The sequence below is a fragment of the Pristis pectinata genome, chromosome 15 (genome assembly GCF_009764475.1).
Source record: "Pristis pectinata isolate sPriPec2 chromosome 15, sPriPec2.1.pri, whole genome shotgun sequence".
In the NCBI taxonomy this organism is placed as follows: domain Eukaryota; kingdom Metazoa; phylum Chordata; class Chondrichthyes; order Rhinopristiformes; family Pristidae; genus Pristis; species Pristis pectinata.
In genome coordinates, this window is record NC_067419.1 from 39,666,798 (window position 1) to 39,681,312 (window position 14,515).

The window sequence follows — 14,515 nt, forward strand, 5'->3', positions numbered from 1 at the left end:
CAGCACTTTGTATGTTGCCCTGGTTTCCAGCATCTGAATTCTCATGTCTCTATAAAAATCAGAAGCTGGGTTGTAATCTGTTAAGATGGTTGTAGCCGAATAGCAGAGAGAAAGAGATGAGTGAAAGATATGGAGAGGAAGGAAGCTGCACCAACTCTCAGACTAAGGAGCATGCTGGTGACCATCTGTCAACTGGAGGTCCCAGCTCTAAATGCTGGCCTGTGCCTACAATGCTTCTGTTGAATCTCTAATGTCTGCACCTAGTGTTGGAGAGAAAATGCACCCCTAACCCTAATTTTTCACTGGTCCATATTCAACCTTTTTGTACTACCAGCTCCCCATAAATTGAGCAAGAGCATTGCTTCTGATGGTAGTAGTTGCAGATCTTGTGGAGTCCAAAATAGAGTGTTACTGGGTATCCCAAGATATATCTATGTTAGCTTCTCCTGACGTCCAGGATAGTCATTTGTCTAGAGGCTCCATAGGAAAATTTAGCGTCTGATGAATCCCCTGTTCAAGCTCCACCATGTGTGTCATTTGTAATTGGACCCTGATGCTAATTCCTTTTCAAGAGAAATTCCTCATTATTCACTACCGTTGTCATCTAGATTCCCCTCTTCTTTTTGCCAGAGGGTAATTCTGGCCAATTCTGATGATGCAGTCAAACGTGAACATCTGCTTAAGATCTGAAGTCGTTAAATCATTGTTAAGACTGGAAGGCCGTCAAGTGCCTGCTAGAAAACTGAGATGTTGTTGCTGGAGAAGGTTTAAATATTCCCTTGACTTGTCCCGAAGTAAATGTACCTCAACAATCGATGCAATGACACTCTAAGCTCAGATGCAAACAGTATATAGTCTACAACTCAATGTAAGAACGTCACCCTGCATGTCTTGGAAAATATCAGACACCCAATCTGAAATTAAAATCACTTCGAACTCTAATGCATTTCAGGACTGGCTCAAATTCAGCCGCACAATCTATACTGGAATTTGAAGTTTGATATAAAGAGCTGATTAAGAATGACATGTTATCCAATAACTTAATAAAAACAACTGAGGACTTTGGAATCACTGCAGGTTTTTGAGTTTCATGATGGATATGTCTGCTAGAGGTATAGGTGGCCACCTTCTGTTTCTGCTTTTATTAAATCCACAGAAGACCTACCCTAGGGCTCTAACCCTAGTATCAGTGGTGGTGGCTTCCAGACAGATTTCCGATAAAGTCATTGTAGGGAATCGCAAAACCATCAGGGTCCCAAATTCCGTTATTTTTATTTATAAAACTTATATGTCCAATATTTAATCCTCATGCTGATTTAATTTCATCTAATTCCTCTAGCTGATACTCAATCTTAAAGTAAAGTATTTATCTTGCCGTTATATTGATTTTATGTTTTGTTGTTGCCTGAGTTGTTGACATTGAAGAGTGAAGGGGTTGTGTGAGTACAGCTAAGCGTGGATCTACTGTCAACATTGGTCATATCTAAGGGTTTGGTTACTGCACAACTTGTTCCTCATGCAGTGTTTTTTTGGAGAATGGATTACAGGCAGTTGAAATGGCACAGGGAGGTCTTGAAATGAGATACCAAACAGAATTTTACAAAATTTGTACATAGTGACAAAGATATAACCAGCCTGAATGTGGATGACTGGATGATTGTTCAGTCCATCAAGTACTGTTGTAAGAGACTGAGTTTGCTTTTAAAGTCAAAGTCAAGTTTATTGTCATATGCACAAGTACATGTGTGCACAGGTGCAATGAAAAACTTACTTGCAGCAGCATCACAGGCACATAGCATCAGATAAGCAGCATTAACAAGAAAAACATAAATTAAGCACAATTTTACGCATGCCGTTTGTTGTAACTGTTCTCCATTCACTGACAATTTTTCTCTGAGGAAGTTACCCTGCTGTTATTGGGGACATTGCTGTTGTTTCTGCTTCTCTGTTTCTTAAATAGATTCTGTTTTCTGAATACATTGACTGTGTTTGTTTTGGTCATATTTTCACATTTTGGCACAGTTTTGTCAATGAAAATATTCAATTAAAAACTATACTTGTCAGACATGATAAAAACAGAAAATGGCAGTAATCTGTGGAGACAGAAATAGTGTCAATGCTTCACCATGGCTCTTGTGAGATGATAATCAATGTATTAAATGCCATTATTGTCCAAATATTGATCCCAATGGGAATTAAAAGTAATAAATAAAATCCTTGCATACAGAACTCTCCATGACTTTGGCCAACTTCTGTAACTGTTCAGCCGCAAATCATTCTGGCCCCGTGTGTGTACCACCCCCACTTATCCCAACACTCTTTGATTGGCAACCAAACTTCCATCAACCTTTCACCCATTACTTTTCTACGTATTGAAGATTTTCCTTAACCTTTACCCTTTCCATATCTTTTAATGTGTTTTGTAGTGGTTCTAGGATCTGAGGCATTACCACTAACTAAGACAAATAACAGTGGCAAGACTACCAACAGAACATTCTTTAATGAAGGCAGCAAACTCTCAACCAACAACAATGACTCTCTTCATAAAGCTACGTCTACCCTTCTATATTTGTTACAATTCTGGTCTGACTGGATTCCCATGAAATGATCTGGGCACTTATACTGTGTTAAAGGCAGAGACTGTTTTAATTTATTCCCTGGAGTACATTTCCATAAAACCTTTCTCTGAGTGAATACTTCTCCCATCTTTGAAAACCTCATCAAGGTTTATCCTTTCAGGTGTGCATTCTCTTGTCTTTCCAGCCCTCCCTCTCAATCTATTCTTCTCCATTTTCCTGGAGGTTTAAAGAGTTGTTTGAGTAATCTCTTCAGGATATTATGGGACTGGGTTGGTGATGGAACCCGGGATATGAGACCTATTTTTTTCAGGAATGAAGGAGTACTTGCAGGAAGTTGTGGAAATTTGGAATCCATTTCCACAAATCGTAATCAACCCCCAGTCAACTCTTACTCTGAAGTTTGACATTGGGTGGCAGAGTAGTGCAGATAGTACAGCTGCTGCCACACATCTCCAGTGGCCCAGGTTCAGTACTGACCTCCAGTGCTGTCTGTGCGGAGTTTGCATGTTCTCTGTGTGACTGCTTGGGTTTCTCCTGGTTACGCCAGTTTCCTCCTGCATCCCAAAGATTTGCAGCTTGGCAGGTTAATTGCCCCAAATGTAGAATCTGAGGGGAGCTGATGGAAATATGGGGAGGATAGGTTACAGGGAAAACTAGTGGGGGAAAAGGATTGCTCTGATGTGCTAGCATAGACTCGATGGAGTGAAGCAGCCTCCTTCTGTGTCATGTGAAAATATGGAAAGATTTCTGATGATGACAAATGTTAAGGGATGTGAGTAAATAGTAGGTACAACCGGTTAGGCCACAGATCAGCCTTGATCTCATTGAATGTAGGAAATGCTTTGAGGAGCCAAATGACCCACTCTCTTCTGTCTTTCTTTGTGAAAAGCGTTGGAATATTACATTATGCAGAAATGCCTTATTAATGTAAATCATTTGTCCTCGTGTTGAACATACAAATAGGTTTTGGAAATAACAATCAATTACTAAGTGACTAATTTTTCAGTGACTATCACAATTTTTGGATTACTATAGAAGTATTTGCCGAACCTAACTTACTCATGCTGTCAAGCAGGCTTACCAGGTGGTGGACTTGTATTATATTGGAGGTAAGTGGTCAATGGCGAACCCCTGATACTATAAACACACAACTTTTTGAGCTCACCGTTTGGATAGAGGGGCAGACATTCTTTGCAGGATTTAAAGATGGTCACAATGCAGAGTTGTTTGGGATGAACAACCAAATGTCTCTGAGGGAAATGTGTCTCGATAAAAGGTCCATTTTCAAAATATCTCTAGAGGTTAGTGCACCCTTGCCTTGACTAATTGATCAGTGTTCAACACTGTGTCTCAATCTACAGGGTAGGTAGCTCTCCTCTCTGTGAGTCTGAAGGTTGTGGATTCAACCCCACTTCTGAAACTTGGCCATGGATATCCAGGTTGATATTCAAGTACAGTATTGATGGACTACTGCATAGACAGAGATTCTTTTGGATGTAAGGCCAAACTGAGGCTCAATCAGCAGACAAGAAAGATCCCATAAATTGTGATAACTGGCCTTTACCTCACTTGTAACTCTAGCCAGTGGAGAGATTTCCCATTGACTTCAGTTTTACCTGTGCTTCCTGATGCTGCACTGAGTCAGTATCAGAATCGGAATCAAGTTTATTATCACTGATATGTGTCGTGAAATTTGTTGTTTTGCGGCAGCAGTACAGTGCAGGACATAAAGACATAAACATTACCATAAGTTACAAAAATAAATAAATAGTACAGAAGAGGAATAATGAGGTAATGTTCATGGGTTCATGGACCGTTCAGAAATCTGATGGCGGAGGGGAAGAAGCCGTTCCTGAAACGTTGAGTGTGGGTCTTCAGGCTCCTCTACCTCCTCCCCGATGGTAATAACGTGGAGGGGGCATGCCCCAGGTGGTGAGCATCCTTAATGATGGATGCTGCCTTCTTGAGGCACGGCCTCTTGAAGATGTCCTCGATGGTGGGGAGGTTGTGCCCACGATGGAGCTGGCTGAGTCTACAACCCTCTGCAGCTTCTTTCAATCCTGCACATTGGAGCCTCCATACCAGGTGGTGATGCAACCAGTCAGAATGCTCAGCACTGTACATCTGTAGAGATTTGCAAGAGTCTTGCAATAGAGACCTTGAAGTCAAAGGCAGCCACCTCTGGAAGTCAGCTCTGTCAAAGGCTGTGATAGGAGCTGGAGCTAACTTGGTTCTGGTAAAGCTGAAACCGTGCACTGATGAACATATAATTGGTGAGTCAGTGGCATTTGATAACTTGCATCACTTCACTGATAATAGAAGGTAAGCTATTGGGACAGTAATTTCTCAGCTTGGACTTGTCCTGCTTTTTGTAGACAGGATGTACCGAGCTAGTTTTCCCCATTTTTGGGCAGATGTCAATGTTGTAACTGTCCTGGAACAGGTTGGCCTGAGGTACAGCTCAGTACGGAGTGCAGGTCTTTAGCACAGTAGCTGGGATGTTGTTTGATCCCACAGCCTTTTCTGTATCCAATGATCTATATTATTTGTAGATTCATAGAGAGATACAGCATGGAAACAGACCTACCAACTCCACACTGACCATCAACCACCCATAGACTCTAAACATAAGCAAAAAACATCGAACGTTGAATTCTCCCACTTCAAGTAATCCCTACAACCCCCCCACCCCACACACCCTCTCCAACCATGCCTCTTCTTTTCTACCCTTTCCTAGCCTATCTCTCTTTATTCAACCCCCTATTTTTTTCCTCCTTACCTTTGACCTATCCTCCGGAGGATCTGCTTTCCCCTCCTCCCCCGCACCTGCCTATCACTATCTCTTACCTGCATCTACCTATCACCACCCTGTGCCCACCCTGCCTCCCCTCTTTTGTCCACCTATCACTGCTCTGCTTTTCCCTCCTATATATTGACCTTCCTCTTTTCCTATCTTCAGTCCAGAAGAAGGGTCCTGTCCCAAAATATTGACTGTGTGGCGACTCACCGTCTAGTCGGGTGAACCGGCTCGGCAGTCGGGTCGCGCGGCGTCGGAGCGACGAGGCCCAAGATGGCGGCGGGCCTCGTCTTTCCGAGCGACGGGGAGAACCCGCGTGCGGGAAAGTCCTGATGACGTAGGACTTACGTCATTGCCGGTTTTTTTGGGCGGGAGTTTTTCTCCCTTAAAGGGGCCCGCACAAGGCGGGAAAAAAACCAGTTCTGTTTGGCAATCCTCCGAGTAGAGTCTTGTTTTATTCCGCGGTAGCAACCGCTACAACTGCCTGCTTTTCTCCACAGACGCTGCCTGGCCTGCTGAGTTCCTCCAGCATCATTGTGTATTTCATCTAGATTCCAGCATCTGCAGTCCTTTGTTTCTCCAAAAAGAACAAACTGTTGGAGGAACTCAGCGAGTCAGGCAGTATTTGTGGAGGCAAAGGGATGGTCGATGTTTCAGGTTGAGATCCTGCTAATCCTACATTAATCCCATTTTTATTCCCCCCACATCTTCATCATCTCCCCCCCAGAATCTACCACTCACCCACGCTCCAGAGAACCATTAACCTCCAACCCACATGTCTTTGGGATGTGGGAGGAAACCAGAGTACCCGGAGGAAACCCACATGGTCACAGGGAGAACATGCAAACTCCACACAGACAGCAACCGAGGTCAGGATTGAACTTAGGTCTCTGGTGCTGTGAGGCAGCAGCTCTACCAACTGTGCCACTGTGCTGGCCCCATGTTGACACATGGACTGAATTGAATTGGTTGAAAACTAGTTTTTATGAGCGTTGGGATTGCAAGAGGAAGCAAGAGTTGGATATCTACTCAGAACTTCTGGCTAAAGATGGTTGCAAATATTTGTCTTGCCTTTGGGCCTTCTATTATAGGCTTCTCTTCACATTAGTGGCTTGATTACAATTGTTATATTCTCCAAGACAGAAATAAAGAGCTGACAATGATATCTGGTCAAAAAGAACCTCACTGAGCTATGCCCACCAAACAGGACTGATCGCAGCAGGAAATCTAGCCCTTCTATTGGTGAATGGACTTAGTTGAACATTGTGCAAGCCCACAGTAGAACAAACATGAATCACCTCCTCAGGTTAAAGTTTAAACTTCCATTTCTATAGCAGGCTGCAGAATACTTATTAAGCTTTTGCCTTTGGCCATGTTTAGCTTTCCTGCAGAAATGAATAAATGCATAGATTAAAAGTAGATTAACCAAAGACTGTTTGAATTTGGCATGGTAACCTTTGCTGAGGACCTTACTGAATGCCTTGTTAGTAGACATGTAATGAAGCTCTCAAGAGGACCTGCATACCTAAGAATGAGCATTGAATGAGAACTAGAAATGCAAATTATGATGATGTGAGCTCAGGAAATAAAATGAAACAGCACCAACTGCTTCATGTTCATATCAGCATGTATTTTTTTTTCTTATTTATATCACATTATGCTTACAGCCATTACACAGACAGCCCCCTTTTCATTTCAAATTACCCTCCATGGCACTTCTGCTATGTGAACTTTCATTGAGTGCTGACTTTCTAAAGGGGTGGCTGATTAATAGTATCACAGCTCACAGGAGCCCCTCAGATTCATCCTGACCCTGTGAAAGAGCAGTGGTGCAAAGTGCTTTGTGTCTGCAACCCTTGTAGGTTCCTAGTCCACGAGCATCTGTCCAACTCCCTTTTGAAATCTTTGAGAGAATCTGTTCCCAACATCCCTTCAGGGAGAGTGTTGACAACTCTCTGAGCAAAAGCATTTCTCCTTATCTCTTCCCAGAATCGTTTGTCGATAATTTAAACTCTCTACAGCCTCTGGTTTTTGTTCCATGCTAAATTTGTCCCTAGTAAATTTAACCAAATCTCTCATCGTGAGAGGAAAAAAAAGGCTTTGCAACTCACAATCTCAATCTATCTCAACGTGCTGACACGCTTTCATTTCTCAAATTTGGTCACCATGGTAACGTAAATGCAAGTCAGACAATTTTTACACAGCATGATCCACCGATGGCAAGTGATAATGATCAGAAAGTTGTTTTGGTGATGTGGATTTGAATAGCCAAGATATCAGGGAGAACTCTCTGACCCTTCTTTGAACTACTAACACAGCTTCTTCACTTCTCTTAGAGAGGTTAGACAGGACTTCAGTTAAATGTTCTTGTCCAAAAGATATTTGGACAGATACATGGATAGAAAGGTTTTAGAGGGATATGGGCCAAATGCAGGCAATTTGGACTAGTTTAGGTGAGCATCTTGGTCAGCATAGAAAAGCTGGCCAAAGGTCCTGTTTCTGTGCTGTATACTCTGTGACTCTAATGTTTCACCTGAGAGGTGGCATCTCTGACAGTGCCTCACTCCCTCTGTTCTTGAGAGTCAGCCCAATTCTTTTCTGTGCTCAGGTCTCTGAAGTGGGTCTTGAACCCACAAATTACTGGTAGGTTTCATCATAAAATCCTTCATTCCAGAGCTTTTCCAACCTCCCTCGTCCCAGGTAACACCCAGTAAAACTCATTTCATCTTTGGCAGCCTGTTATTGAACATGAAAAACAAACTGCTGGAAGAACTCAACAGGTCAAGCAGCCTCTGTGGAAGTAAAGGGATGGTCAATGCTTTGGGTCCAGTCCCTGCATCAGATTTTTTGCTCCAGATTCAGCATCTCCAGTCTCTTGTGTCTCCAGTTGTAGAGTATCTCTGGAATTACCTTTGTTACAGATCCCATTTAAGTAAAGCACATTTTGCAGTTGCAGATGACACACAGAAGTAATATTTTGATATTGTGGATACTTATGTCCCTTGGGAAGACTGAGATAATTTCAAATCTCCAATTACAGTGTGACCCACAATGAAAAGCTGCCTTTCGTGACAAATCTGAGCGGGATGAATTTTCTCCAGACCTCACAGACACACATAGAACGGATGTTCATCTTCTTGTTACAACAGGGGTCAGGATTCATTTTTTTTCTCTCTTGTCTCACTGGGCATTTGAAACCAAGACAATCCTGTTTGCTAATTGTAAACCCCGGCCGACAGTGAAACACTGATTAAATCAGCAGTATTACATAAGGACAGAAATGGATTGTGTATGAGCAATTTAACAGGAAGGAAAATGCCCGAAGGTGCCACAATACATGAGATGATGGAGTTTTGTTTATAGGGAGTGAAGACCAGAGGATAACTTCTAGCCTACTCTGGTTGCCCAGGACTACGATGGGGCAGCAGAATATTATCATTGGCCACATAGTGTTATATTTTTAACATTGAAACCAAAACAATTAATGGCTTGAGATTAGTGGATTATAAATGCATTTAATTAGTCCTATCCAATGATAATTTCAGATTTACTGTTGAGATGGACATTCAACTTCTTGGCCTAATAACTAATCTACTCTCTACCAATTAAGTGTGAAGATGACAAAACTCCATGGTTAATAAAAACGGAACTCTGGATTAATGAAAGGTCACACACATCAGTTCTGATGGAAGGTCATTGAAAAGAAGCCTTTTCTCTCCCACAGTTGCTGCCTGACCTACTGCTTTGCTTTGTGATTCTGCATTTGATTTGGTTTAGTGGATTGAAGTGAAATAAGGATCTTATCTGAATTTGAGATGTGCTGTGTCGCAAAAGGACGGCATAACCTCTGTGGTACATATTCTTCGTCTGCTTCTGTTTGGTGAGGTCTGTTCAAGATAAGATATCTTTATTAGTCACATGTACATGGAAACACAGTGAAATACATCTTTTGCGTAGAGTGTTCTGGGGGTCGCCCACAGCTGTCGCCACGCTTCCGGTACCAACGTAGCATGCCCACAACTTCCTAACCCGTACATCTTTGGAATGTGGGAGGAAACCGGAGCACTCGGAGGAAACACAGGGGGACGACATACAAACTCCTTACAGACAGCGTCCCGAATTGAACCCGGGTCCCTGGCGCCGTAATAGTGTTACGCTAACCACTACACTACCGTGCCTGCCAACAATTTACAGTGAAAGTGGTTTCAAAGTACAGAGCCTAAGGGAGCCCTCTCCAGTGATGGAGAGGCAAACAGGAGCAGAATAAAGCATGGATATCTTGCACTCTGCTTTGTACTGATCTGAACAACCCCTCAATGAACTGAGCTCTGTGGCACTTCTTCTCAGTGTTAAACTAAATCTCCACAATATGAATATACATTTTTTAAGACTTACTGTCTGTGAGCAACAGATGACGTTCTCACAGTTCCAAAAGGATTAAAACCTTCTTGTTCCATGCACTGTTTGATCAACTGTGCCAGTATTCTCCATTTCTTACCATGAATAAACACTTGCTTCCAGCTGTTTCGGGAGCACTTCAATTCGCACATGGGTCTTTATCATAGGCCTGCCAATTTATGGCTTTAACTTTGCTCAGTTTATATTCACGATCCATTTATCCTATAAACTGAAACTTAGTTAACTAAACTGTATCAACCATGACGTTAGCATTTTAAAGATCTGGATTATTTTCACCCTAATCCTCTGTTCTCCCACGAGATTCCAGCTAAATCCATCTGCTTCCATGATTTAAAGTTTCAAGTCCAGGAATCACATTTCTTGCCCTTAATTATCCATCGGCATGTTTGAATCAGACATCCTCTGTGTTGGGCTGATCGGCGAGTGATTCCGTAGTAAAGATGGTGGGTTTTAACCCTTAAAAATCGTGGAGGGGGGTGGGGGGGAACTGCTGATGCTACAAACAATAAAAGCAGACGTTGTTGCAAATACTCAGCAGATCAGGCAGCATCTATGGGAAGAGAAGCAGAATCAATGCTTCAAGTCAACAAATCTTTGTCAGAACTGGAAAGTAATTTCCACAGTGTTTCCAGCATTTTCTGGACTTTAATCCAACCTGCGAACTGGAAACCAAACAGCTGAGCAGTTAAATTCACAATGTATTGGTATTGGTTTATTGTTGTCACTTGTACTGAGGTACAGTGAAAAACTTGTAGTACATACCAATCATACAGGTCAATTCATTATACAGTGCAGTTACATTCAGTTAGTACAGAGCACATTGAGATAGTACAGGTAAAATCAATAACAGTACAGGGTAAAGTGTCACAGCTACAGAGGAAGTGCAGTGCAGGTAGACAATAAGGTGCAAGGTCACAACAAGGTAGATTCAATAATATTATCACAGTGGGATAGAAGCTGTCCTTAAGCCTGGTGGTACGTGCCCTCAGGCTCCTGTATCTTCTGCCTGATAGAAGAAGAGAGAAGAGAGAATGACCCGGGTGGGTGGGGTCTTTGATTATGCTGGCTGCTTCACCAAGGCAGCGAGAGGTAAAGACAGAGTCCAAGGATGTAGACAAGTGCATGTACACCGCCCCCTTTCCTGAAGTCAGTGACCAGCTCTTTTGTTTTGTTGACATGAGGGAAAGGTTGTTGTCATGACACCATGTCACTAAGTTCTCTATCTCAATGTGACTTGCCCACTGGCATTCTACCTTGATTGAAAGAAAGAAAGACTTGCTTTACGTAACAGCTACCTCAAAAAACATGCCAAAGTGTTCTAGAGCCAATGAAGTTCTTCTGAACTGTAACTGCTGTTGTAATGTAGGAGATGTGGCCTTACTAATGTTTTATGGACCAATGCTAGCACAGGCAGGACAACATTGTGAGCTCTCGTCCCAGTGAACTGAGCACAAAATTCCAGACTGTCATCCCAACTGGTGCTGAAGGAGTGCTGCACTGTCAGAGGCACAACTTCTCAGATAAGACAGCAAACAGAAGGCCGAACTGCTCTCTTGGGTGGATTGTAAACATTCACATGATTGTATTTTGAAGAACAGCAGGGAAGGTAAAACCCAGTATCCTGCCCAATATTTATATTTCAATTAAAATAAATTAATTAAACAATTTTGTTTTGTTTAATTTATGCTTTTCTTGTGAATGCTGCTTATCTGATGCTATGTGCCTGTGATGCTGCTGCAGGTAAGTTTCATTGCACCTGTGCACGCGTGTACTTGTGCACATGACAATAAACTCCACTTTGACATCACCTGAAAACAAATGAAATATTCATTATCACATTGCTCTCCTAAAAGTTTGCTGGGTACAAAATGGCTGCTGCATTTCCCACAATAACATCTCAATGAAAGCTCATCCTTCTAAAACTTTAACACCATTTCTCTCTCCACAGAACACTGTCTGACCTCTTCAGCATTTTCTCTTTCTAACATATACCTCAGAAACACTGTTCTGGATAAAAGATGCTTTGGAACAACCTAAGATCTTGCAAGGAATGTCTATTTTCAGAGGCTGCCCTGCCCAAAGTGAATTTATTTTTCCCCATTTATTTCACTCCGATCCAGCAATGTTGCTGAAGTCACCACTTATAACTAATCTCAGTCTGTGAACTGAAGGGTTTGTAAGGCTATTTCTAAATGGTGCTAATATTTCTAAATGATAACCATGAAGGATGTGGATCTGAAGTCACATCACAAACAGACTGGGTAAGACCAACAGGTTTCCATCCCTAACAGGAAAGAATGATCTGGGCAGCTTTTTACAATAATCCTGCAGCTCATTCGTAACCGTTCCTGCTGTCAGCTTTTTATTCAAGCCTTAAATATTTGAATTTGAAATCTCTGTGGGACCTCAGTTCACGTCTGTGGATCACTAGTCCGACCCTATTCATTACTAGTCCAAGACTTTACCATCATGTGGCTGTCTCCCAGAGCCATGGTACATAGACTAAATATATTGGCAAATGTAACAGACCATCTCAAAAAGTACTGAAGGAACAAAGGGAGATGGCTAGTATAAAAAGGCAGAGGGAAGGGGTGAAGCAAGAGCTGGCAGGTGACAGGTGGTTCCAGGTGAGGGGTAGGGGATAGGCAGATGAGGACAGGTAACTTTGAACCAGTTTATGAGCCAATTTAAACATACATCTGGAGTCTGAGAATTAGCGAAGACCTGCTTCAGCAAGAAATATATTGCCACAGGTTTTGGAGGTGGAGGGTGTGTTAGAAGGGCAGTCAGGACACACAAGACCATCAGTGAGCAAACCAGTTGACCAGTTCAGTTCCTTAAGATTCGGGTTCAGCCCGACGTGCTTAGATCTCGCTATGGACGACATTAAAATGGTGGATGTCATCTGAGGTGGTCTAGGCATGGAGAAGGAGGAACTGCAGGTTGAGGAGCAGGAGAAGGTAGAGGTTAAAGGAGGCTCAGGGTGGCACAATGGTGCAGCTTATAGAGCGACTGCTTCACAGAGCCAGAGACCCCAATTCATTCCTGCTCTTGGGTGCTGTCTGTGTTGAGTTTACATGTTCTCCCTGTGACGACGTGGGTTTCTTCCAGGCACTCTGATTTCCTCCCACATGCCAAGGTTAATTGGTCACTGTAAATTTCCTCTAATGTGTAAGTGAGTAGTGAGTGGGTTGGTGGACCTCAGGCATGGTAGCATAGCGGTTAGCAGAACACAGCGACCCAGGTTCAAATCCGGCCACTGTCTGTAAGGAATTTGTACGTTCTCCCCGTGTCTGTGTGGGTTTCCTCCGGGTGCTCCGGTTTCCTCCCACATTCCAAAGACGTACGGGTTAGGAAGTTGTGGGCATGCTTTGTTGGCGCCGGAAGACGCATTTCACTGTGTGTTTCAATGCACATGTGACTAATAAAGAGATCTTATCAATAGTATCAATACTGTATTGATAATTGTGCTTAATTCCTAGACTTATCCGTTAGTATGATTTTCACTCTATATGGTTTTTATTCTCCCCCAACCTCATTCTTTCCTCATGTTCACTGGGTTGAAGTCCCGGAACTCTACATCCAACAACACTGCACATTTGTAGCACTTCATGCGGGGATATTCACCATCAACTTTTCAAGGGCATTTAAGAATCGACAATTAATACTGGTCTTGCTGGCAATACTCGCAGCTATTAAATATGTGCAGCATGTAATGAAGATCATATTATTAATATAATTCCAGAAATAATCCATAATTATAAAGTTGCAAAAAGTAAGAAATATGTTTTTTCCTAAAATAATATATAACAGCCTCACACTTGAACCTTACTATGCTAACTTGGGACTATAGATGCAACAGTAATGCACCTTGTCTGGCCATTACACCAGATGTAACTAATTATATTTCCTTGAAGTAATGTAATTGGTTAGTGTTTTATCAATAAGAGTTTCACTTATCTGGTTGATTCCATCACTTTTCAATTACTAGCTACTAATCCAGTTCAATCCACCTAAATATATAGCTGATGGCTCAATAGTTTAGGTAAATTGGACCACAAGGTCTCAAGTCCTTAATTCCTGCACCCTGTGATTTCATTTGTACTAATAGAATAATATTAAGAGTGCATTCTGAAGAATAAGTCTTGGGGCAGATTTTTGTAGTTACCACTCAAGTTAGATTTATTTTCTGCTAATGCATTGCACAAAACTCATCAATGTAATGATTAGAATAAAAAACTAACAATACAAAAGACACTAAAAATAAATCCCAAGTACGTCACAAAGAAAAGTACTAAACTTTTGATGGAGGGCTTGTGTAGTGCAGATCATTAGTAAGTAGCTCTCTCAATGGGCTATATAGAATGGTGAAGAAGTGCCCAATTCCTTTAATAGTCGTGTCAGTAACTTTAAGGGAGTTAGTTTAGAGAAATTGGGAGAAATATTCAAGGGGAGTTGAGAATTTTTTTACCGAAACTGTAATGGGATCTGGAACCCACTGTCCAAAAAGGTGGTGGAGGCAGAAATGCCTCAGAAGTCACAATTGTTCCCTGTTAGTATTTTGACATTAAACTGTACTTGAGGTGATATGAGGTTCATTGAACTGTTCACTTGGCAATAAGATGGAGAAAATGGAATAAATAAGGATAGCATGTGAAAGCCCCAAATTTCATGGATCAAAACCCACTTAGTGAACCACAGAACCCAATCTAGACCTAAG